This window comes from Humulus lupulus, chromosome 3, assembly GCF_963169125.1.
Source record: "Humulus lupulus chromosome 3, drHumLupu1.1, whole genome shotgun sequence".
NCBI classification, from domain to species: Eukaryota; Viridiplantae; Streptophyta; class Magnoliopsida; order Rosales; family Cannabaceae; genus Humulus; species Humulus lupulus.
In genome coordinates this window covers 182706278-182731179 of record NC_084795.1, presented here as the reverse complement: position 1 = coordinate 182731179, position 24902 = coordinate 182706278, and positions in this window count along the sequence as shown.

Here is a 24902-nt window from a genome sequence, read left to right as displayed (position 1 = left end):
CACAAGACAAATAATTCACAATATTGATAGGAAATTCATAAAAAAAAAATTCATTAGATGATCATAAGGTTTCAAGAAGAATCAATTAACACCCTAAATAAAAAATTAGTTCATGCTAAACATAATCAAATCCATAAAACTAAATATAAACATCACTACAAGAGAAAGTAAAAGAAGAATAAGAAAATGAATGATAGAAGCTAGTTGATCTCTAAGATTTTGCCTCCACAGAATGTTTTCTTGAGTCTTTCCTTAGGGTTCTTCTTCAAAAATCGCCATAATGTTGCTTATATAGTTGTTTATGTTTTTAATATGAAATTCCACTTTTGCCCCTGCTTAAAATGCCCTAATTCGCACTTTGATCGCCTCAGGCATCGCGACCCCATAATGAAGCATTGCGGCCATGTCCAAGAATCAAAGTCATCTTGTCTCTGCCTCAACAAGCGTCGCGACTCAGAATTTGGTGTTTCTGTCTAATCGCAGCTCCGCGGCTCTAATGCTCAACGCATGGCTCAAATGTCTTTTTTTCACTAAATCACATTTTTTTTAGGCCAAACACGGTCATTTATCAATTTTTACATAAATCGTAAAATATTATCAAACACAGGAAACAAAATCTTCATACTGCACAAGCTCAAAACCATAACACAACTCTCTAAACACACTATAAAACTACTCTATCAACAATTCCTCGCCATTGACGGGCTTTGACAGGACAGACGCCTGTGCCAAATGTTGTTTAATCGCCTTAAAGGCTTGCTCACATTATTTTATCCATTCAAACTTCTTGCTTCCCCTGAGGAGGTTGAAGAAGGGAATACACTTATCAGTTTACTTTGAAATGAAACGGCTTAAAGAAGCGACTCTCCCAATCAAGCTTTGTAAGTCCTTCATTCTTTTAGGACACTCCATATCAATAAGGGACTTGACCTTGTCGGGGTTTGCTTCGATTCCTCTTGAATTGACGATGTATCCCAAGAACTTTCCGGAGGAGACCCTGAATGAACACTTTTGCGAGTTCAGCTTCATGTTGTACCCAGCGCAGAATGTCAAAAGCCCCTTCTAGGTCAGCTATGTGCCTCTAAGCCTTTTCAAACTTTACTATCATATCATCAACATAAACGTCCATATTTCTTCTAATTTGATCTTTAAACATCTTGTTAACTAATCGTTGGTAGGTGGCTTCGACGTTATTTTAGCTGAAGGGCATGACCATGTAGCAATATAGGCCCATGTTCATCATGAATGACGTGTGTTCTTGATCTGAGGGATGTATCGCTGTTCGATTGTATCCTGAGTAGGCATCCATGAATGACAGCAGCTCGTGTTTGGAGGTGGAATCGGCGACCTGGTCAATTTGGGGAAGCGAAAAGCAATCTTGAGGCACACTTTGTTGAGGTCGCTAAAGTCAACACATACTCTCAAGATACCATTTGGTTTGCGCATGAGCACCAGATTAGCAACCCATAAGGGATAGAAGGCCTCTTGGATGAAGCCATTCTCTTCCAACTTCTTTATTTCGGCTTTCGGGTCTATGTTCAGGATGTAGCTAATGGTCGATGGGCTGATGCCTACCATGTCACTATGGGACCAAGCAAAGATGTCTTGGTTCTTTCGTAGGAAATTTATCAAATTAGTTTTCACATTGTTACTCAAGTTCTTCCCGACCTTCACTTTCTGGGTGGGGTTTCCATCCTTAAGTTTAACTTCTTTGAGCTCTTCTACTGGTCCACCCGGTATTTCTTTGTTCCCAAAGTGAGGATCCAACTCCTCCCCGCTTTGGGACTCGTTTCATAAGACGTGTGGGCTTGTGTCACCATCGGTGGAGACGCCATCCCTGCGGTTGTTGTTGGCATCAGAGCTGGTAGCTCGATTGTCGTCAGCGACACCAAAGATGGCCTCACCCATCGGGGACTCACCTATGTCAGCATCGCCCATCAGGGCCTCACCTATCAAACTTGAATCCATCATTGCGATGGTCTTCTCATTGAATAACTCCTTCATTCCTTGAACTCCTGGTTCAGCGAAGATCATGTTGGTGCAGGCAGCACCTCTCTTTCCAGCCATGCTGATCGAGGCATTGTAACATTCTCGTGCATCTCGCTGGTTCCCTCTCACGCAGCCAATGCCTTCACTTGTGGGGAACTTAATGGTCAGGTGCCAAATGGATGTTATAGCATGTAGGTCAATGAGTATGAGATGTCCCAGCACGACATTGTACGCCCACGGGCAGTCAAAGACCACGAATGTCGCCATGCACATTGCTCTCCGAGGGGGATCGCTTAGAGTCACCATGATCTTGATGGATCTAATAGGGGCTAAGCCCTTTCCATTGAACCCATAGATTATGGTTGAGCACGGTGCAAGGTCACGAACGAACAGTTTCATTTTTTTTTCCAAACAAGACTTGTGCAGGATGTTTACAGAACTATCATTGTGAACTAGAACCCTTAGCCCCTTTCGGTGAACCATCTGAGTTGCGATGACCATGGGGTCATTGTGTGGGTAGTGAATGTGACTATAGTCTTCGCTTGTGAAGGTGATGTCTTGGTCTTCCATGCGTGAGACCTTGCTTAGTCTCTCTTCATTCGTCATTACTTCGTTTGTCTTATGTCCCAGCTCATGGGCATATCTCTCCCGACACTTATTATTGTCCCATGCGAGGTGTGGTACTCCACAGATCATGATGACATTAGCTATCACTTTCAGTACCTTGCCTACATAGGCTGGCGACCGCTGCCTCTGCCTCCTATCATTTTGGTCATCGTTCTAGCTTTGGCCTTGTTAACGATCAATGAAACGAGCCATATTTCCTCTTTTGACCAAGAATTCGATCTCCTCCTTTAGTTGGTGGCATTCATTAGTGTCGTGATCATGGTCCTTGTGGTAGCGGAAGTACTTGGTTTGGCACGTTTGTTTAGATCCTTCGTTATAGGGATACGCTTTTTGTATGGCTCTTGGCTTCGATTTCCAAATAGATTTCTTCACACTTCCGGCCCAAAGTGGTGTTGAAGCATGGCTCGTACACAAGTTGTCTTCCCTCTTGCTTGCGCTTCTTGTGGTCTTGCCCTTACTTGTGGGATATCTGGTGACTGCTTGGTCACTTTTCGTTATCGTTGTTCTCACTACCTTTCCGGTCCTCGCTGCTCCTTCGACCATGGTTGCCAGTCTTTGCCTGTCATATATTCTTCACTACATCATCTAGCTTGATGAACTTGTCTACGCAGTTCAAGAAATCTCATATCGAATCTCCTGCTTTCTTGGTCAAGCTATTCCACAGAGGGCTATGAACTCTGATGCCAAACATGATTGCCATCAGCTGTCCCTCATCGCCAATGGTCTTGGCACTAACGACTTCCTCTTGGAACCTCATGATGTAGTCCTTCAAAGTCTCATTCTCACTCTACTTCAGGTTGGCATGGTGGTTAGCCTCTCGAGTGTGGATGCATGTGACGTAGAACTGCTGGTAGAAGTCTTGAGTGGGTTGTTCCTAGGAGACAATGGATCTGGTAGGATACTTCCAAAACCATTGCTTCATGGCTCCGACTAGCGTGGCTAGGAAAACTTTGCATCGGACATTGTCTGACACCTTGTGTATTTCCATCTAAATCTCAAAGTTGTTGATGTGCTCCAAGGGATCTCCTTTGTCATCGTAGGTCGACATCAGTGGCATCCTGAAGTTGTCAGGTAGTTGTGCATTGGTGATGGCGGGAGGGAAGAGGATCGCCCTTCTAGGATTCAAAGTGGGCTCACCATTGTTGGTCTCGCCCATCTCCCTGATCGCCTTCTCAGCTCCTCGATCTAAGCAAAGACTGGGTAGTCGGTGATCGGGACCTCTTGCCCATTGGCGACTAGGACTTCTCAATCGTTGGCGACTAGAGATCACCCATGGTGGTCTCCTAATCCTTCCCTTCGAGTGTTCAGACGACCACACAAGTCATCTTGGCTCTCCATGTTCTAACCTTGGGTGTCACTTCGTCGGTCGTTGAGATGTTCGTGCAGGTTAGGCCCATTCTTGGATCTCACTCTTTTTTCAAGGCATGTGAAAATGCTACCATTGTGAGTGTTGTTGGCATCTTCTTCTTGCCTATGGGTCCGACTGTAAAGCGAATGACTCACTGAGCCTTCTCCATGGTCCCGAGCTTGGGTGGTCGTTGTCCTCCTTGGTTTGGAGGCCGAGGAGGTTGTCCTGCTCGAGAGTGGGATCTTTCGGGATTGGCAGTGCTCCTAGAGTGGCGAGCAAGCAATTGCTCCACTCCATCTTGGTCCAAGGCATGGGGCTACCTTGAAGGAGCTTCGTGACGTCTCACTGCCATGTGTATGGCCATCTCAAAGGCGAGAGTCGCCTCTCATTGTTGTTGTTCCATATCCCATCGCTGAGTAGCCACTCAGCTACAGCAGCGTCACTCATGGCGCGCATCCGTGCCATCTCTACTCTCATGGTGGTGACGTCGTTCCGTGTGATTCAGGCTGTTGGGGGAGGTGGTCACCATCGCCTTCATCTAGGTTCTCATAAGGAACATCCTCAACGTTCTGCAGTGAAGGAGGATTCGGTGGACCCGCAGAGCCATTTTCTTTAGCTGGACCGTGCCTAGGTGCCATGACCAATTAGGGGGTGGGGCATCTTAAGTGTTAGGTGAGAAGATCTGACTCTGAAACTCACACTCTCAATGAATGCACCAAAATGTTGACTTGTTTTTTCATCAACTCACACGAAGTGATAAACGAAGATTCATTTGGGTTAAATATCTCAGAGCAGATCTTTAATGATGAACACTAAGCTAAAGAAAAGAGAAATAAATGCAATAGTAAATGAATGAGACAAAGATTTATAGTGGTTCGACCCAAAAAAGATGACATACGTCCACTTTAGTTAGTATTATTTATGAACTTTGAACCTTCAAGAGGAAACAGAGCTTGATCTTACTCTTGAAACAATTACACTAATGGAGAGTAGGAGCTCTCTCCAAAAATGAACAGCTACTGACTGGTTTCATGACTCTCATATTTCTCGAGATTTCTTTGTTACTTTGCGGGTTGCACTATTTATTGTCGCAGAGATGGGTAGGGCTAACAGTGGCACATTGTTTCCCAATCAGGCAAAATCTTGGTACACTTGGCTTGGAGACAAACTTGTGTCTCACAAAAAATGGAAGTCTGACGCGTCCTGTTTATTTAATGGTTGAAGGGGCACTCAGGTGCTGAATGAGGCTCGGGTGGCGAGGGCCACCGATGAGCCGCGAGGAGGCTTGGTGACCAGCGACCAGTAACTGGCGACCGGTGAGGTGGGATCAGCTATGTCCGACAACGACTTTAGCAGATCCTCGTGATGCTTGTTCATTTGACTTGTGCGTCTGGTTAGAGTGATTAGTTAGGGCCCTTTTCTTATTACGGTTGAGTTGGTGTGGTTGTCTTGGGATCACTTGGCTTCATACGATGGGAGAGGTAGGTCGGAACTAGCGAGTCCTGCCTTTACTTGAGTATTGGGAAAGTGGTGAGGGCCACTCTTCACGGTGGCTAGTGGTGGTTGTTGTGCCTTGGGGGATTTGTCTTGACACGTCATCTCTTCGCGTGCCGCCATGTAGAAGTGCCAAATTTTGGGTATAACAACTCGCTTAATGAGTTAAGTACTATTTTAAATACACGATGTAACAGTTCTTGATTAGTAGGGTGCTACAGAAAGGGAAACAGGATTGAACAAGCCTTTAAAATTCTCAAGACAAGCACTTTCTTGATGAATTTCTTGGAGAAAACTAATGATCTTTGGAAGCTAGATAGAGAATGAGGTTAGAGAGAAAGTTGAAAAGGGTGATCTAGACTTTACTGCTCTAAATAACCTTTTTTTATAGTGTAGGCACTATCATTCAATCTAACCAATAGAATTAGAGATTTTAAACACATTAATTTTGAGCCATAAAATGTAACTTGAAACCTAAGATAGAGGACATGCAACATGTAGCATATTCCTCTGTCTTGAATTGATTCTTAGCTATGTGGTGACATGCTGCCACCTGGGTTGCAACATGTCATCTCCCTACTGCTTAGGGTGACCAAAATCATCATATTTACTTCCAAATGATTCTAAACTTTTAGGGTAAGTTTAGATGCCTCATTGTATCACTTTAGACCTATAAAAGTCAATTATGAATGCCTACATTAAAAACTCATATTTTCACTTCAACTTCAGTGGAAAACTGTTTAAGTGTTTTACATCATATTGTGTAAACAACTTAATCATCATATTTAACCAAACTCAACAGTATTTCCTATTGACTAGCTTATTCGTCAACTACCAAATTAAAAGAAAAGCTTAAGAAAGAAGAAATATAACACCAGATTTTACGTGGTTTAGGTTATTAATTAGCCCTAGTCCATGATTCACTTGTATTTAGGAAGAAAAACTTGCAAATCTCAAGTTCCCTAGGTATTCAGGCAACGTATGCTCACTCTGAATATTGGAAAAAGGGGATTCCAGATCCCTTTACAAGTTGTGCCCTAGCTCTATTTATAGGTAGTTAGGAAGGTTAAGATTATTAATTGAAGCTGATTACAATTATTCCTCTCTTAATGAGATTTGATAATACATAAATGAATACATTTTGTATTGGTGGGCCCCAACGTATCTTAGTGGGCCAAGTACGAAGAGGCTCAGCCCATTGCTTTTATTGGGGAAAACGTCGCTGACGGTGTCAGGGTGGTAGCTGCATATTTTCCCATGTCAGGCGGCGTTGTGAAACATCCTTTTTGCTGCTTGTACAGGATCAAAAACACGATCTCTGTGTCAGTTGGGTGTCAGATACCTATCTCTTTTCCAAAGCACTTCACAGCCTGACACCTGGCATGTAGAGTCCAAGAACTTTACTTAGCTAGTTAGATAGTAGTATTATAGTATTTATAGTATTATCTTTATGACTGTGGATTTTTGGTTCAGACCGGGAATTATTTGGACACTCATAGTGGTACTTGTAGATTTTCTAAGTTTAACCTATAGTTTAAGAATATTAATGTTAACCTAAGGTTTGATTAATATGGCTGATATTAAGAATAATATTTATTATACTATAAGGTTTAGATAAGAACCAATAGGATTTTAAGCACATGTTATGAATGGGTGTTTAAGGATTAAGTATTTTGAGGATTAAATTTAATAAGGGTAAAGTTTGAATGCTCTAAGGTCAGTCAGCAGCTTTGAATACGTTTAAGGGCTTAGTCAAGGCTGTTTACTCAATTTGAATTAAGCTAAAAATGTGTAATTTTGTGTTTAAATAATCAGCGAATGCCGATATATCGCAGCTATAGGGGGCGATATATTGCAGCACGTAGATACAGAAAACACGAAACGATGCACGTTTTCCTCGGGCATATTGGTCCAGGCGATATATCGCCTATAGGGGGCGATATATTGCCTCCTTCAGCTTATTTTGAAAGTTTTTGAATTTGTTTTCCATTCATCCATTCAACCTTTTGATAAGTCCAGCAACTTTTTGAACGAGTCTTCAGCCTCTGCTGAACGATTATTCAAATTATTTTCACCTAAAAAGCCATTATTTTTATTCAAGTTAAATTAAGATCCTTTCATTCCTAAACTCTATAAATAGGACCTAGTACCCAGCCATTATTCACCTTTTACTCTAAGTTCAGAGGCTGCAAGTTGCTAGGTGAGTGTGAGAGTGTAAACACTTGGGTGGGGAAATCATAAGCTTGATCACCATAAGCTTATCAAACACTTGGGGAAGTAAGGTTTCATAGTATTTCGGTTCGAGGTTTAGATTGGTCTACAAGTCTTCAAGGTATTTCTACACCTTAGTTCATTGGTATTATTTTATTTTAAGTTCTCATAGTCTTCTACTCAGCCTCTAACCTTAATCTTTAATTTGTTTAGGAAATCTAAGTTCTTAAGCAAAAAGGTTTTGGTAAGTATTTTTCTCAATGGTTTAGTCCTTCCATTCCTTTCAATTCTCTTCTTCTCTATACTCACTCTTTTTAATGGCTCTTAGGAGTGTTCCAAAGTCCCACCTCTGTCCTCTTATCCCGGTATTTTGGTAAGGAAAATAAGATAGAAATTCATATGTTATATGTTTTATATGTTATCTTATGCTTCTTATGTTATGATAAGTGTTATGATATGTATGTTTGTAGGCTTGGGCATATGACCCATATGACTAACAAGCCCCAAATAGATTATGGGCATATGACCTGCTTAGCTAGTAGGACCCCACTAATCTAATGGGCATATGACTTGTTTAGTCTATGGGACCCCAAGTAATAATGGCCATTATAGTATGTGTATGAAATAAGTGTAATGTATATTATGTTATGTTTTTGTGTTTCTTATGAAATCTATGTATATGAACTATGTGGTAGATTTTCCTTGCTGGGCATTAGGCTCATTCCTTTTTGTTTATATGTGCAGGAAAATAGCTATAGTGGCAGTAAGGTTCGTGGATGCTTGGGGATTGTGTATCGGTGATGAATGGATTCAAGGAGTCGAGAGTTCGATTTTCGAGGATGTAGTCTTCTTTTTATGGTTTTACATGTATTTTTCCGCACTTGCTATGTAACTCCTTTTTATTTTAAATTATGTTTTTTTTTTAAAACAATGGGATCCCATATCCTACTTGACATTTTATGTAAGTAACTCTTATTTTTACAAGTTTCCTAATAAAGTTATGGTATTTTCACAATGTAAGTTTTATTAAGGATTAGTATGTTTAGTTTTCGTTAATGGTCCAAAAGTCTAGAGTAGTTGGGTCATTACATGGCAGCTATTCTTCTACTCTGAAGGAGGGTTCTCGTACACTTGGAGAAGTTGGTCACAACATGAAGGGCTATTGGAGAGTTACTTCTTGACGAGGTTCTCGGGAGGTAATACTGTAATGTCACAAATTACCTAATAAGGCTTAGGGCCTTGATTAAGGGGCCAGAATGGAAAATTATGTGATTTACTTATGAAATATGTGTTTATGTAATATATATGTGTATCATTATATGATTACATGAGTTATATTATAATATGACTAGATTTGCATGTTTATGTGTATTAAATATGCATGTGGGTCTGTTTCTTATTAGAAGGGCAATTTTCGTAATTTGGCCCATTACTGGTATATTTGGAATATATGTGCATATATGTGATTTATGTGTGATACCACATTATTATGTGGATACATTTGGGTTACTCAGCACGAGGCGATCCTAGGGAGAAAGATTAGCAGGAAAGTCACAACGGGACTGAATACCCGACTTAGGGTGAGATAAAGGGTATTTTGGGAATCTGGTACATTATCGAGTTATCAGGTAACAAGGATAAATATTCGAGGATATATTTGGAGTTAGTGAGATTAGGGGGGAATTTTTGGGATTTTGACCATTTTACCCTCAGGGACGTTTTTGGTACCTCGAGCCTCGAGATTTACTTAGAGTTACTTGAACTCTAAGTAACCTCTCATAAATCGAAAAACACAAAAAAACAGAGGAGCAAATACTCTCTCTCTCTCCCTCTCTCTCTCTCGATAGATTGGGAATTCTTGCGATTTAGGAGGAATCAAAGCTAGTTTAGGCTTGGGATTGCTCGGGGAAAAGCTCGGCATCGTGTTGGGCAGCAGAGGTAACAATTTCTAGCCTTAAATCTTTGTGTTTCTCTGGTTTTTAGTTGAGTTTTAGAGTTTTAGAAACTCAATCTGAATTTGGAGATTCGATGAGGTTTTGGCCAAGTTTTAGCTTGGGTTTGTGGGTATTAAGGTGCTGAGTTGTTTGGGAACTTTGTTTTTTAAATTTAGCTATGTTTGGATAGGTTTTTGGTGAGATTTGGCTTAAATAAAATAGGGAAAACTGGGTTTTAACTGCTATCCACGGCCCTGTTCTTGGGGCGCCGTGGCTCACATGAACTCAGGGAGAAGGAGGTGTCGAACCTCCATTTGAGCCACGGCGCAAGTAGGGGCGCGCTGCGGCACATGTGGTCCTAAGGAGAGCCTTGGGCTCTCTAACGTGAGGTGGATCGTGGCTCTTTTTCCTTGGATTGCAGCACTTGAAGGGCCTTTGATCCCCGGGAAGGTTTTGAGTATGGGAACTCAAAATTGAGGGCTCGGGATCGATCCTACTACCCGGTTTAGTAGAATTCGACATCCTAGAGGCTAGGACTCGGTCCAGAAGCCTTTATTCGCTCATTTTAATGGGATTCTATATTATGGTTGTGACTAGGTTATCGCTAGGGGCTCAGAACCAGGATCGTGCTGAGGGTCGTTCTTAATATACATTGCACTCAGACCTAAGGTAAGAAAACTGCACCCAATACGTGATATATGTGATTAGGGCTTGGCCTAGTTGTTGATTATAACTATGAATAGGGCTCAGGCCCCTTAGAATGAATGTGATTAAGGCTATGTTTGTGCTCGTTAATTAAGCATGCTTGAATGCTCTATGTCTGGATAATTGTTTAATGATTGCTTGCATTATTTTCACAATTAGGGCTCGACCCTATTAAGGAACATGGTTATTACTATGGTTGTATTTAATTGGTTGAAGTATATGATTAATATGTATGCATACTTGTATTGTTTGAAGTATGCTTATTTATATCTGTTTGTCTGATTATCTGGATATCTAGTTAAAGCATTGACTTATTAGTCAAGGGCGGCAATAGCGTGCTGCGCTGGTCAAGAGGCTTAGGCCTAATCAAGCATTGACTTTAATTGGCCTATTATGTTGCTTGACCCTATGGTTGTTGGAAAACAAAGCACTTGGCTAGCTCTTTGGCTAGTTACTCAAAGCTAAGGGTAAGGGCCCCAGGTGACTCTATGGTCAAATAGCTAAGGCATAGGGCCCCGGGTTGACTCTATGGTTAACTATTCAGGGCAGAGGGCCCCAGAATGATCCTATGGTCATTTATTTGTAATTGTATGCATGCATGAGTAGGTTATTACTGCTAGGCATGTTAGATATGTATCTGGAATTTGTAGTTACTGTTCATGCACATGATTAAGTTTTCTTGCTGAGCCTTGGCTCACGGGTGCTATGTGGTGCAGGTAAAGAAAAAGGAAAGCTGGACCAACCATGAGTTGGAGAGTTCGGTGGTGGCGTGTACATATGTGGCTGCTCGACCACCACGGCCAAGGAGATCTCAGAGGAACTAGGGTTGTAACCCTTATTTTGTCGCTTAGGCCGGCTGGTTGTAACTTTTGACTTGTATATACCCTTTTGAAAATCTGTTTGTGTCATTTTGGGATCCCATGCATGCACTAAACTTTTAAATGAAAATTCAATGTTTCCTTTTGACCAAATTTTTAACCCTAACCCTTAACATTAACCTTAGTTACACGTTTATAACCAAACAACTTGATTAGCAAGTCAAGCACTATTTAAGGTACACAGTGCAATGGTCCTAGTTTAGGAGGACGTTACAACTTGGTATCAGAGCTGCCAAGGTTTAAGGGTTCCTGAAGACTGGCTGGGCATGTACACGCGCCACTAAAGACAAGATCGACTCAGGGTTTGGTAACTACTTATATGATTAAGTGCTTAACTGTTTATATAAATGTATACAATTTATTTGCATGCCGTAGGGAGCATGAGATATTCTGATAGGGCCTGGCTCTTGACTGTTGCATTAATAATAAATGTATGCTTATTAGCATTGTTATTGCTTCTGAATGCAAAGGAACCGCTTATTATCGTTGTTATATGGACATGTATGTCAGAACACACTTATTAGCGTTGTTAATTGCATATAGGCTAGGGAATGTTTATTAGCACTGTTAATACTGGCAGGGATTAAAGAACACGCTTACTTGCATCAGTAACTGCTTATGTATGCCAGAAATGCTTATTAGCATCGCTATTAGCTAATGAATATCAGGAAGTGCTTATTAGGACCATGGTTGAATATATTACGTGTTGGCATTCTTATTAGCATTGCATCTATTTATTTTTTGGGTCTTAGACCGTCATGTGACAAGAGGTATAGTTATTACTTACCTAACGACTAATTTGATCACTACAGAGTGGGATAGTTATCAGTATGCTTCCTTGAAGGTCAGAGAGGTTGGCTGGCCAAGAAATACAGGCCAGGGAAGAGAATAACCAGGGCCAGGCCCCACCCCCAGCGCTAGAGAAGTGGCATGATGGACCCGGAATGGGTATGTTTTAAATATTTATATCGCAAGCGCACTAATCGTACATATAGAATAGTGATCATGTAAGCAAGGATGTCGAACCTAAATGAGTTGTCTAAAATAAAAAAAGAAAACTATTTTAAACCAAAATTAATAAATTCTAACCTAGCTTTAACGATTGATGAGATTTAATGTCATGAACAGAAAATAAAATATTTAAAATAAAGTTATTTAAGAGAATAAAAATAAACCAATTATGATTTAAAAATAAGTTGTAAAAGAAAGATTATTAAGATACTAGAATCCACAAAATGTAAGTTTAATAATACTTATTAGTATGTTGATTCCCAAGTTTTAGTGATAGTTAAAATAAGTTAAACTATCATTTTCCAAATATATTATAATTTTAAGCACAAATTATTTCAAAAAAGATAGGATTTTTCTTCGCTTTTCAAAAAAAGTATATTGTCAAAGTATTTAATGTGAATAAACTTAATGAAACAACAAAAAATCAAATAACATTATTTATAAGGCAAAACATAACATTTTTGTTTTAAGCATTGGATGTATACAATTTAATGACACATCTTACACAAAGAATATTATATTTTGCAAAATGAAGAACAAAGTGCAATATTATCTAACAATCCAAAATATAATATATTAAAGATGAAAGTCACATATGAAGAAGAAAAATCCATAAACTTTGTTGCATTACAAGGGAAATCAACATACAACATAAATACTATATAGTTACAAGTTGTTTCTTCATGATCTTAATAATCTTATGAAAAAGATTAGAAGCACATAACTAGAATAGAAATTACAAAATAAATAAAATACATACTTGAAAATGCTCTTGAAAAATACTAAAATGGAAGAGAGAATGGTAGAGAGAAATGGTAGAAAAGATGATGGTTACCCCAAAAATTAAGCACCCTAAAATGGTCTTGAAATTGCATATTTATAGCCAAAACAAGAGAATTAAAATAATCAACTTAAAAGATTAATTAAATAAAGTAAATATGGCATATAGAGGTAAATTATAGGGTGTAATGATGATTTTTGTGGTGAAATATGTGGAAAATTTGGGTAAAAAGGTGGCATTTTTGGGCATTGTGGGACAAGGCGACAAGGAGACCATTGGTGAGCTCAAGGAAATTTGCTCTCAAATTCTTTCTGGGCTTGGAAGCAGCTGGCTGGCCATTGGGCCGAGAGAAAGAGGTGTGGCCTGAAAGAGAGCAGCAGGTTGGGCTCTGGATTGGGCCTGGCGTCATGGGCCTGGCGCTAGGGCAACTGAAGGCAGGCAGGCAGGCTGGCTCATGGCTCATGCGGCTGGGCTTTGGTTTGGGCTGGGGGGCAGCAGCTATAGGTGGTGTGATGGGTCGGGATAGGCAGGCCCACGGTGGCTGGGAGAAGGGCTGGCTGAAGAGGGAAATGGCTGCAGCTTGGGCCTCCTATTCGCTATTATAATAAAATATCTATACAAACACATAAAAATCTATAAAATTACAATAAGACTTATAAATTCAAAATTACTTAAAAACTTAATAAGTTACTTAAAAACACAAAGACTAAGCAACAATTAACATAAAAAAAAGTGGTAAAATAACTCTATTTTGTAGAGTTATCATGGCATCAGGTGCTTGCTAATATGCAAGCCAGGTTACAGAGGCAGAAAGATGAAATTCACCTCTTGAGACAGCAACAGGTTCTGGCAAGGAACCTACAGCCCGCAGTACTGGCAATGATACAGCCAGTGGTACCAGTGGCAAGACAGCCCCATGCAGGGGGAGAAATGGAAACCTCTGTAGGAGAGGTTCAAGAAACAGTACTCCGATTTTTTAGGGCAACTCAGACCCACTAAAGGCTGAGCAGTGGATAACAATGATAACCACCATCCTGGATTTCATGAGTGTAGGTGGTAATGAGAGAGTGGCCTGTGCCACTTATATGTTTTCGGGAGGATGCTCGAATATGGTGGGAGGTGGTATCCCATACTATGACTATAAATACTATGGAATGGGAAGAATTCAGAACTTTGTTTAATGAGAGATACTACAATGACGCATTTAAAGCTGCAAAGGCTGAAGAGTTAAGTAGGTTACTTCAGGGCAACATGTCAGTGACCGAGTATGCCTTGAAGTTTGATAGATTGGCAAAGTTTGTCGGGGATCTAGTGCCTTCTAATGGGACCAGAAGAGAGAGGTTTCTCTAGGTGCTACAAACTATGATAGCTTGAGATGTCTGTATCACTACTATACCAGGAATGACTACTTATGCACAGGCTGTGGAGAAGGCGCTCACAGCTTAGAGCACAGAGAACAAGATCTGGCACGAGAATGCTGCCAGAAGGGATTCTAGGAGGCCGGGACCTCCATTTTCGGGCTTTGGTAGGGGCGGAGGCCCTAGTGACCAAAAGAGAAAGACTCCAGATACAGTTTATCTCCAGGGCCAGATATGAGGCCATGAGGCGTACAGATAGGCCACCAGCGGTGGCAGTGAGACCTGGAAAGCATTCTTAGAGTGTACTCGGTGCAAGAGGCACCATATTGGGGAATGTTAGGCGAAGGCCAGCTTCATCTACGAAAGTGTGGGACACCTGAAGAAGGATTTTGTTGACGGTGAGAACTCGTCAAGTAAGTTGAGTTGGAAAAAATTATCAAGTAAGGATCGTCAATAAAAAAAAAAGCTATAGAAATCAAAGTAATAACTCAAGAATAATGACATAATAACAATGGAGAAATCAATCAATCTTTCATTCACTCTCAAGCCTTTGCTACAGTAAAACCTCCAACCCCTTTTCAGGTGGGGTTAGAGTTCATTTTATAGTGGGCTCTAATGGCCCTGGGTACATGGTGGTCCTGGGGACCAAAGGGGTACATAAGTACTCTGTCAAGAGAGTGGCTTCAGATGTTGTGGTCGTACATCCAGTACAGGGGCAGGTATCAGGAGGATGCCTCCACTACTTGTCCGTACCCATGTCTGATGAGTGGTGACAGGCATAGTGGCGCAGGTGGTAGTGGTGTCGACTCTGACTCCTGGCCGTAGACGTACGTGCCATCACTCTTATCCCTGCATTCCCACTCCTCCGTTGGTACGGGAGTCTGTATTTGGACGTACAAGGTCTTGAGGGCCGTACCCAGCATGGGAACGTACAAGTACGTTCCATTCAACTCATACCCGGGTCCCTAAGCGTTGGGGTCCATCTGATGGCGTGGCTCCTATGTGGCTCGCGAGCCCCCTTCGTAAGGCCTCCCTTGCATGGGCACCTGATGGTGTGGCTCCCCAGGGTAAACCCCCCGCACGGCATGGAGCGTTCGGGGCGCGAGGCCGAATGCATGCCCCGACGCGAGGCCATGGGGTCGTGCCTGCTTCGAACGCGACGCGAGGCCACAAGGCCATGCCTGCTTGCTCCGGACACGACGTGAGGCCACGGGGCCGTGCCTGCTTCGGACGCGACGTGAGGCCACGGGGTCGTGCCTGCTCCGGACGCGACGCGAGGCCATGGGGCCGTGCCTGCTTCAGACGCGACGCGAGGCCACGGGGCTGTGCCTGCTTCGGACGCGACGCGAGGCCATGGGGCCATGCCTGCTTCGGACGCGACACGAGGCCACAGGGTCATGCCTGCTTTGGACGCGACACGAGGCCACAGGGCCGTGCCTGCTTCGGACGCGTCGCAAGGCCGCGGGGCCGTGCCTGCGCGCACGAGACGAGAGGCCTCGCCTGGTGTTGGGCACGCGCGGGACAAGGGGCCTTGCCTGGTGCTGGTGCGTGCGAGGCCATCTGGGTTACCACGCGAGTGGCAACAGTGGCTCGGGGTCATTCCAACCCAGCTATACTTTTGGGGCGTTTACGGGGCCTAGCATACATGTTGAGTCTTTTAAGGGCGAGGAATATTGAGCGTTCACACTTGCCCCCCAGTCTAGGAGACTACCTTTAGGTGCTCTTGTGGACTATTCACTCTGATTCTTATAAATAGGCCTCCATGCATGGCCTAATATTTTCACCTCACTCCCTTGGCTTATTGGTTTGGAGAGCCCTTCCTTTTTCAAGAGGTAAGGGGTTCAATCCCTCACAACCTCATTTTTTCCATAGCTTCTTTTATTTTATTTTTTCAATTCATTTTCATCACTTTTTATTTATTTATTTATTATTATTATTTTTTTACATATGGGCTAATTTTTTGGAGTATCTATTTGGTGGCTAACACATCTTTCTGGTCCATTCTTGCAGACGCGTATTTTCGACCCTTTGGAGCTTTTCGCCCCTCGACCTCCTTTTGACCCCAACTTCGCTCTCTTAACCGCTTGAGGTATATTTTCTCTCCCTCTCCCTTTTTTTTTCGGGTCCAAACTAGCATTATTCGGGATGGGGTACCTTAGCCTAAGCTTGTAGTGAATTTGACCATATACAAGCTGTTGACGCCGTTTTTCATCAACAGATAAAAGAAGAGAGCACGTAAACAATTAAAGACAATGGCTAAAAGAAACAAATGAATCAGACGCACGGTTTTTACGTGGTTCAGCAGTTAAATCTGCCTAGTCCACGAGTCTCTGTTATTAATCTTAAGATTATCTCTGAAAATTCCTTAGCATGAATTCTTCAGAGTTTTCTCTCAATGATCAGAATTTCGGTCCTTTACAATGGTGCATGACTTCTCTATTTATAGAGAAGGATGCAGAATACTATCCCACATATTTTGGATAGTTACTCTTTTGTGAATAAAAATAAATGGCTTTAAATGCCAACAATCAGATATAAAAGGAAACGTTCCCCAAAGATCAGGAAATGCATAACTGACTAAATAATATCCCATGATTCTTGGGGATTTACATCAATAAATGAGGATTACATCCCATATCTACAATACTTGTAGATATTCAAGGTGATCATAGCGTATCTCCAAGGCTTCAGCATCTAAGATTTCACGTCATTATGCGAGCCACTGACATCTCCCGAGCTAACATTGCTTTCGAGATAGCATATCGAGCTCGAGATCCCTGCTCCGAAGTTGTTCCTGAAGACGAGGGGCTCTCAAAGCTATCCTTCGAGATCGAGATCATTTCGAGGTCACCATATTCGAGGTCTGTATCATACTTTGCAGGCTCCGATTTACAATCGTAGAGCATACCCTAACCCTCACGAGACCATTTAATGCGAACTCAGTTTTCGAGGTCATATTTGCTATGGCTCAAAATCTGGGTATAACATTTTGCCCCCTCAAAAGTATTTGTTCGAATCCTAAGAGAAGGAAACTTTTGAACTACTCTTTTCGGGAACCATACCGTCACACTCTTAAAAACGGACACGTGCCAGATGGGTATTGCTCACTTTAGGTACTTGAGTACCTTTGGAACATGCCCACGATCGTTCGTCTGACAACTTTTCGGCGTCATCTCATCACCGATTCCCCTCCATTCGATCTGTTGAGGATTTTAACCAACGCTCCTGATCGATTTCAGTTTTCCCACCTATATATATAAGATCTCCTCTTCGTCTTCTTCTTTACGTTTGTTCATTGTAAACCAGAAAGAAAAGAAAAAACAAGAAAGCCAGAAACTTTCTTAAGAAGCTTCCATCCTGTGCATGTTTTCTCGACCCAAAAGACAAAGGAACCCTAGTCTGTTCGAGTCAGTGAGTTCTTTCTTGCAACCTCTCCTCCACTCGACAATTTCGCTGCATTCACCATCACTGTGTAAGTACGCCATTTTCGTTGTTCTTTTTATACTGTGCTTGCTGTGTACGTTAGTATGTGTTCTTAGCATAATGCGATAGGAGGTTTTGAACCGATAAGTTTTTAGGCTTTCTGGACTTCCACTCTGGATGTTCGTCTCTGGTTTATACCCAGTTTCGACGTTTGAATGTGATTCCCATTTTCTGGGTTTTGAAGTTCTTAGGCGGCGTTTCTTGTTCATTAAGCTTTTGGATAAAAACATGGGTTTTGACAAATACACGAAAACCAAAAACGCTTTTCCTGGCTAACCGCCACTCTCCTTTCCCTTGAATTTCGGGATTTTCAAAAAGAAATCATCCACGCTCCTTTTTCTTTCCTGTGGAAGCCACGCTCTGACTCTTTAGCAAGGGTCTAAATACTTGATTTCTTGTCTTTAGATATCCGAGCTCATCCTATCGAGTTCGTGATCTTTGCATGCATGGCCCTCACCATTTTTTCTTTCTCGTTAGATGTCACAGAATCTGGAAAGACGGTGGGGGTCATTACGAGCAATCCCTTACGAGCCCAAATCTCCGAGCCCGGAATCGGTCTTTGTCCGGAACCAGCGTCGGATTAAAGAGTATGAGATCGCACGCGAGCAAGAAGACATTCGAGCCCACTATCGCCGCCAGATTGACGAGGTCATCGAAAAGAAGAGAAGGGCCCTTCGGGAAGCCATCTATCCGGAGCCTAACCCCGGACCTAGGCCAGTTCCCCTCGACCCCGCGTTAAAAGTCACGGTAGCATACCACCCGGGGGAACTTCAGTTTTCCTTAATGGCGGAGCCTTCGTCTTCGCAGCCTAGGAGGGGGATGTTTGAAGCCGAATTCTACTAGAGCTCGGTTACCACCTCCGACCAGATAACTGACATCCTGGCCATTCATGGCCTTAGCTCGCTAGACACGCTGAAGTGTCAAGCTCCGACAAGGCATGAACGGAGCTGTTTCGCTCCTGGGGGCCGCGATTCCAGTGTGAAATACGCGGCCTGGAGCCAGGAACACCTAAAGGCAGGAGCTTTGCTGCCCCTGAAGTCCTTTTTCAGAGACTTCACCGATTTCTTTGGGTTGGCTCCATTCCAACTCAACACCAACTCATATAGGGTGCTGTCTGCCCTGAGGTCCTTATTCCACGAACTGGGGTGGATAGGACCTTCACCCCAAGAGATTTTATATCTCTTTTGTTTGAAGAGTAATCCCTCCCGAGCTCGGGGAGGAGATGGTTTCTACTATCTTTCGAGCTACCCCAAAGAGACAAAAATCTTTGAAGACCTTCCGAACCATCCCCCTGACTTCAAGAGGGATTTTTTCTGGACAGACGGTCTGTTCCTGTCTCGACATCGTTCGTTTAGGCGAATTCGTAAGTATTCTCGTTACTTTCTATTTTTGAGCTCGAATCTTTAGCCCTTGAATCTATGTTTAGCTGAAGTGTATCTCGCCTTTCAGCTAACTTTCAGCGTCCCACCCCTGACGAGACAATGAAGGAGCACAGAGAGAGCCTGCTCCGACTCCCTTATGGCAGGAGGTCTCTCTCATTTCTGCTACATGAGGACAAGCTACGAGCTTGTGGGTTGTTGGGACAGGGCCAGTCAACCTCTGACTGGTCCAGTAATAAATATGAACACTGGGAGGAAGTGCCTCTGCCCACAGGCATCCTTCCTCCGAGGAGGGAAAGGAAAACATCTCTCCCAATTCGCTCGAGAAGTCCGCGGTCGGGGAACGAGGCCAATGATGAAGCCTCGAGTTCGGACTCCGATGGAGGTAAAACCCTTCCTACTTCGCGAATGTGGTCCCCCACTTTATTAAAACACAGGCCCAATAGATTAGTCTCGTGCCCACAGGATAGATACCACTTCTACATATGGAGTTGGGTAGATGACTGTGTCCATAGGTTTGATAGTGGGCTCGGGAAATACGACACTATGTATACCACGGACGAGATGTGGAATGGGATAGCTGTGCAGTATGGGACCAATGATTATAGGGACCTTTCGAGGTTATCACCAACTTATAGGGAAGGCCCTCCCCCCGCCTCTTCTGAAGACGGGGGAATTTCATGGTCCCCAAGCTCAAGCTCGAGGGAAAGTTCCAGTTAGGTTTTTTCTTCCACCACTCTATATATAGTGTTGAGGTAACTTGTATTTCTTTTACTGACTCACTGTGATGACTTGTGCAGGCGATATGGACTCCGACCTCGACGCCCTTATCGACAATGCGGGTGCCAAGAGAAGCAAACGCCCCAGGGCAGGGGGACTGAAAACCAGCCCGCCTGGGAAAAGCTCCAAGAGATCTAAGAAAGCAACTCCTCCTCCCCCGCCGGCTTCGAGCTCTGCTGCTGCGTTGACTGGTCAGACTAATACCCCCACGACGATACCACCCTCGCAGGCCGTCGTCTCTGTGCTGGCGCCGGCCTCGCAGACTGGTATCGCTGCCGTGGTCGAATCCCAACCTCATGTGGTGGGTCAAATGCCTTCTACCCAGCTCGCCAAAAGACCTTCTGCTTCCCGAGCTCAGAAGCTAACCATTTCCACCCATATGGATTCGTATGTGGTGGATAATGCTGCCGGTCCTCACGGATCTACGCTGATCTCGGATGTAATGTCCCGGATCGGCCAGAGCTACGGAAATTTCGAGGCTCCTTAGTGGCAGTGTCTAACTGGCACTCGGGACCGCACTGTCCTGTACGAGAAGAGTATCGAGCACACTGCCGCGGTAAGTATCCTATATTCCCTTTGCTTACATTCATACTGTCTCGAGGCTAATGATGGTTTCTTCCTTTTTTCAGGCTCTTGCTTTCACTGCCCAGCTCAATTACGAGCTAAACAACGAGGTCCATTCGAGCAGGACCCTCGCCCAAGAGGAGAGGGACCTCCACCTTAGAGCGAATGATGACCTAAAGGCGGCGAACATTAAGCTCGAGGCAATGGTTAAGGAGCGTGAGGAAATGGCCAAGGAGCTTGGGAAGCTGAAAAATGAACTCGAGGAGCAAAAGAGAGATAACATCCAGCTTCGGGAGACCAATAAGAAGCTCGAGGAAGACAAGGCTGTCACCCTCGACCTCATGGAGGATATCAAAACCCGCCTTACTGCCGAGTTCAAAGAAAAGAAGGAAACGGCGGTCGATTCAGCCATGTACCGGATGTGGGCCTATAACGAAGAACTGGACACCAGTTTTTTGGGTCCCCTCGAGGCGTCCTTCCTCGAACGATGGAATGCTCGGCTCGAGAAGGAAGAGGCTGAGCAGCTCGAGAAGGATAAAGCTGCTCCGAGTACCGTTTCGGAGGGAGCTCAGGAGGATAGTCATGCTATTCGTCCTGAGGGGTCCGGTGCCACTGATGCTGAGAAGGCCAAGGAGACTCCTCTTCTTTGAATCTGACCTCGGGGAGATCAGTTTTCGGGGCTGCGTCCCATTATTTCTGTAATTATTTTAACTTATGCCCAAGGGGCTGATACAATTCCCTTTACTATTCTTTTATATGCTTACATTTCTTGGCTCGAAATATTTTGCATATTTTTATAATTGATGGGCCGGTTATGTTTATTTATGCATACAAACATAGTTTGGATTTAGGCTCGAAATTCGATGCATTCATGCATAGTTTATTCGAATTATCCGTTTCCAACCTCGTTATTTATCAAGGTCGTACATTACTTTAACCATGAACTGAAAAGTACTTATATGGCATGTAATATGAATGATTTGGTTAATCTTTTAGTCACTTTTCCTCATCCTTAGTATCTTAGCTCCGAGGTTATGAGTTCGAAACTATTTTAAGATGTTCCAGCCTCGATCTCGACATATTTCGTGATGGGTTTAGGCTCCCATTTATCATCGATCGATAATTTGGCTGGTTTGTTCCAAACCTGTTATGCTCGCTCGGTTAAGTCCGAACTATCTAAGCTCGCGTATTTGGTTATATCCAAATACTTTTTTGTTTTTGATAACTCGGTTAAGTCCGAACTATCTAAGCTCGCGTACTTGGTTATATCCAAATACTTTATGTTTTTGATAACTCGGTTAAGTCCGAACTATCTAAGCTCACGTATTTGGTTATATCCAAATACTTTTTTGTTTTTGATAACTTGGTTAAGTCCGAACTATCTAAGCTCGCGTACTTGGTTATATCCAAATACTTTATATATTTTTTATTTTTTTAAGCTGGAGGTATGTATACCAATGATGCCCCCTTAATATCCTATGAGTGTGACCATAGGTTATTAAATTAAGAGAGATTGCAAAAATAAAAATAAATTACATGTGAAACAAAGTAGACATTTTGTTTGATGAAATTCAAAAACAAACTAACGTGGATAGCAAATCATGGTTACAGGCAACACTTTTCCTATACTATTGATAATAAGGTCTAAGGTGTTCGCCATTCCATGCTCGTGGTATGAGGCTCCCATCTAATCTCGCAAGTTTGTATACGCCAGGGCGGATGACTGATTCTATCTGGTATGGTCCTTCCCAGTTTGGCCCGAGTACTCCTGCTGCTGGATCTCGGGTTGCTAAGAATACGGGTCTCAATACCAGATCTCCTACTCCGAACTTTCGACTTCGAACCCTTTTATTGAAATATCTTGTTGTTCGTTGCTGGTAAGCAGCATTTCTCAGCTGAGCCTCCTCCCTTTTTTCTTCGATCAAGTCTAGGGTTTCTTCGAGCTGAGTATGATTGGAACTTTGGTCGTAAATCTGAGTTCGAATCGTTGGAATTTCGACCTCAATGGGCAACATTGCCTCGCAGCCGTATGCTAGAGAAAATGGGGTATGTCCAGTTGATGTCCGAGCTGTAGTTCTATATCCCCAAAGGACTTGGGGTAATTCCTCAGGCCATCGTCCCTTTGCTTCTTCCAATTTTTTCTTCAAGGAACTCTTGAGAGTTTTATTAATGGCTTCGACCTGACCGTTCGCCTGAGGGTGAGCCACTGACGAAAAGCTCTTTATTATATCGTTCTTGTTACAAAAGTTGGTAAATAAATCGCAGCCAAACTGGGTTCCGTTGTCAGACACAATCTTTCTTGGCACTCCATATCGGCATACGATGTTCTTTACCACGAAATCTAGGATCTTCTTCGAAGTTATGGTCGCCAATGGTTCAGCCTCCGTCCATTTTGTGAAGTAATCAACCGCGACCACAGCATATTTTACTCCTCCTTTGCCAGTTGGGAGTGAGCCTATGAGGTCGATGCCCCATACCGCAAAAGGCCATGGGGATGTCAACATGGTTAGTTCGGAAGGTGGAGCTCGGGGTATCGTGGCGAATCTCTGGCACTTGTCGCACTTTTTCACGAACTCGAAAGAATCCGTTTTAATGGTTGGCCAGAAATATCCTTGGCGTATAATCTTCTTGGATAGGCTATGCCCCCCGGTATGATCTCCGCAGAACCCTTCATGAATTTCTTCAATAATCTTCTTTGCCTCAGGGGGAGTCACACACCTGAGCAATGGCATGGAATACCCTCTTCTGTATAGCCTTCCGTCCAGGGTGGTGTAACGGGGAAGTTGATACATTAGTTTCCGAGCCTGATTTCGATCTTTCGGAAGAATTCCATTTTCGAGGTACTCAACTATTGGGCTCATCCAGGTCGGCTCTGTCTCGATCATACTCACATCTTCCTCGTCAGGCTTACTTATGCTGGGCATTGACAGGTGCTCTACGGGTACAACATTCAGCTCCTCATTTTTGGCGGAGGTGGCGAGGCGAGCTAAGGCATCTGCGTTTGAGTTTTGTTCTCGGGGAACCTGTTCGATTGCATAAAACTCAAAAAACTCCAATGCGTACTTTGCCTTCTCCAGATAAGCTGCCATTTTTGTGCCACGAGCCTGGTACTCTCCCAAGATTTGATTAACTACGAGCTGAGAGTCGCTGTAACAATGTATAGCTTTGGCCTTGAGTTCCTTTGCTATCCGTAGTCCCGCCAGTAAAGCCTCGTACTCAGCTTCATTATTAGATGCTTTAAAGCCGAACCTTAGTGCAGAGTGAAATTTGCTCCCTGCAGGAGTGATCAAAATAACTCCTGCCCCCGCTCCATTTTCATTTGACGACCCGTCGACGTAAAGTTTCCACAGCTCGTGGGCCATGGTTGTTACCTCGTCATCAGCGATGCCGGTGCACTCCACTATGAAATCCGCCAATGCTTGTGCCTTGATGGTCGTCCTCGGATGGTAGGTGATCTTCGAATTGTCCGAGTTCAACAGCCCACTTTAGGAGTCGACCAGACGCCTCTGGTTTAGACAAGACTTGCCTTAGTGGTTGATCTGTTAATACATGGATAGGATGTGCCTGAAAGTAAGGGCGGAGCTTCTCCATCAGTGGATACCTTGACTCTGCCCCCAGTAATCTTTTACTGATATAGTAGACGGGTTTCTGTATTCTCTATTCCTCTCGGACGAGCACCGCGCTTATCGCGTGTTCGGTAGTTGAGAGGTACAGGAACAGTACTTCTCCCGTCTCAGGCTTTGATAGGATGGGCGGTTCGGCTAGGTGCTTTTTGAGCTCCTGAAAGGCTAGCTCGCACTCATCTGTCCATTCGAACTTCTTACTTCCTTTCAATAAGTTGAAGAATGGGAGACCGCGGTCTGTTGACTTCGAGATGAACCTGCTCAGAGCTGCCATCCTGTCAGTCAGGCTTTGAACATCTTTATGCTTCCGAGGTGAAGGCATATCGATGAGGGCCTTTATCTTGTCGGGATTAGCCTCGATCCCACGAGAATTGACAATGAAACCCAGAAATTTTCCTGAAGACACCCCAAAAGTGCACTTCTGAGGATTCAACTTCATGTTGTACTTTTTGAGCACGCCAAAGCACTCTTCGAGGTCATCAACATGGTTCTTGTTAAGTTGAGACTTTACAAGCATGTCGTCAACAAAAACTTCCATGTTGTTCCCTATTTGCTCTGAGAACATCATGTTTACGAGCCGCTGGTACGTGGCTCCGGCATTCTTGAGTCCGAATGGCATGACAATGTAGCAGTAGAGCCCTTTGTCTGTAATGAAGCTCGTATGCTCTTGGTCGGGGGCATGCATGGGAATCTGGTTATATCCAGAATAGGCATCCATGAACGACATCAAACCATGC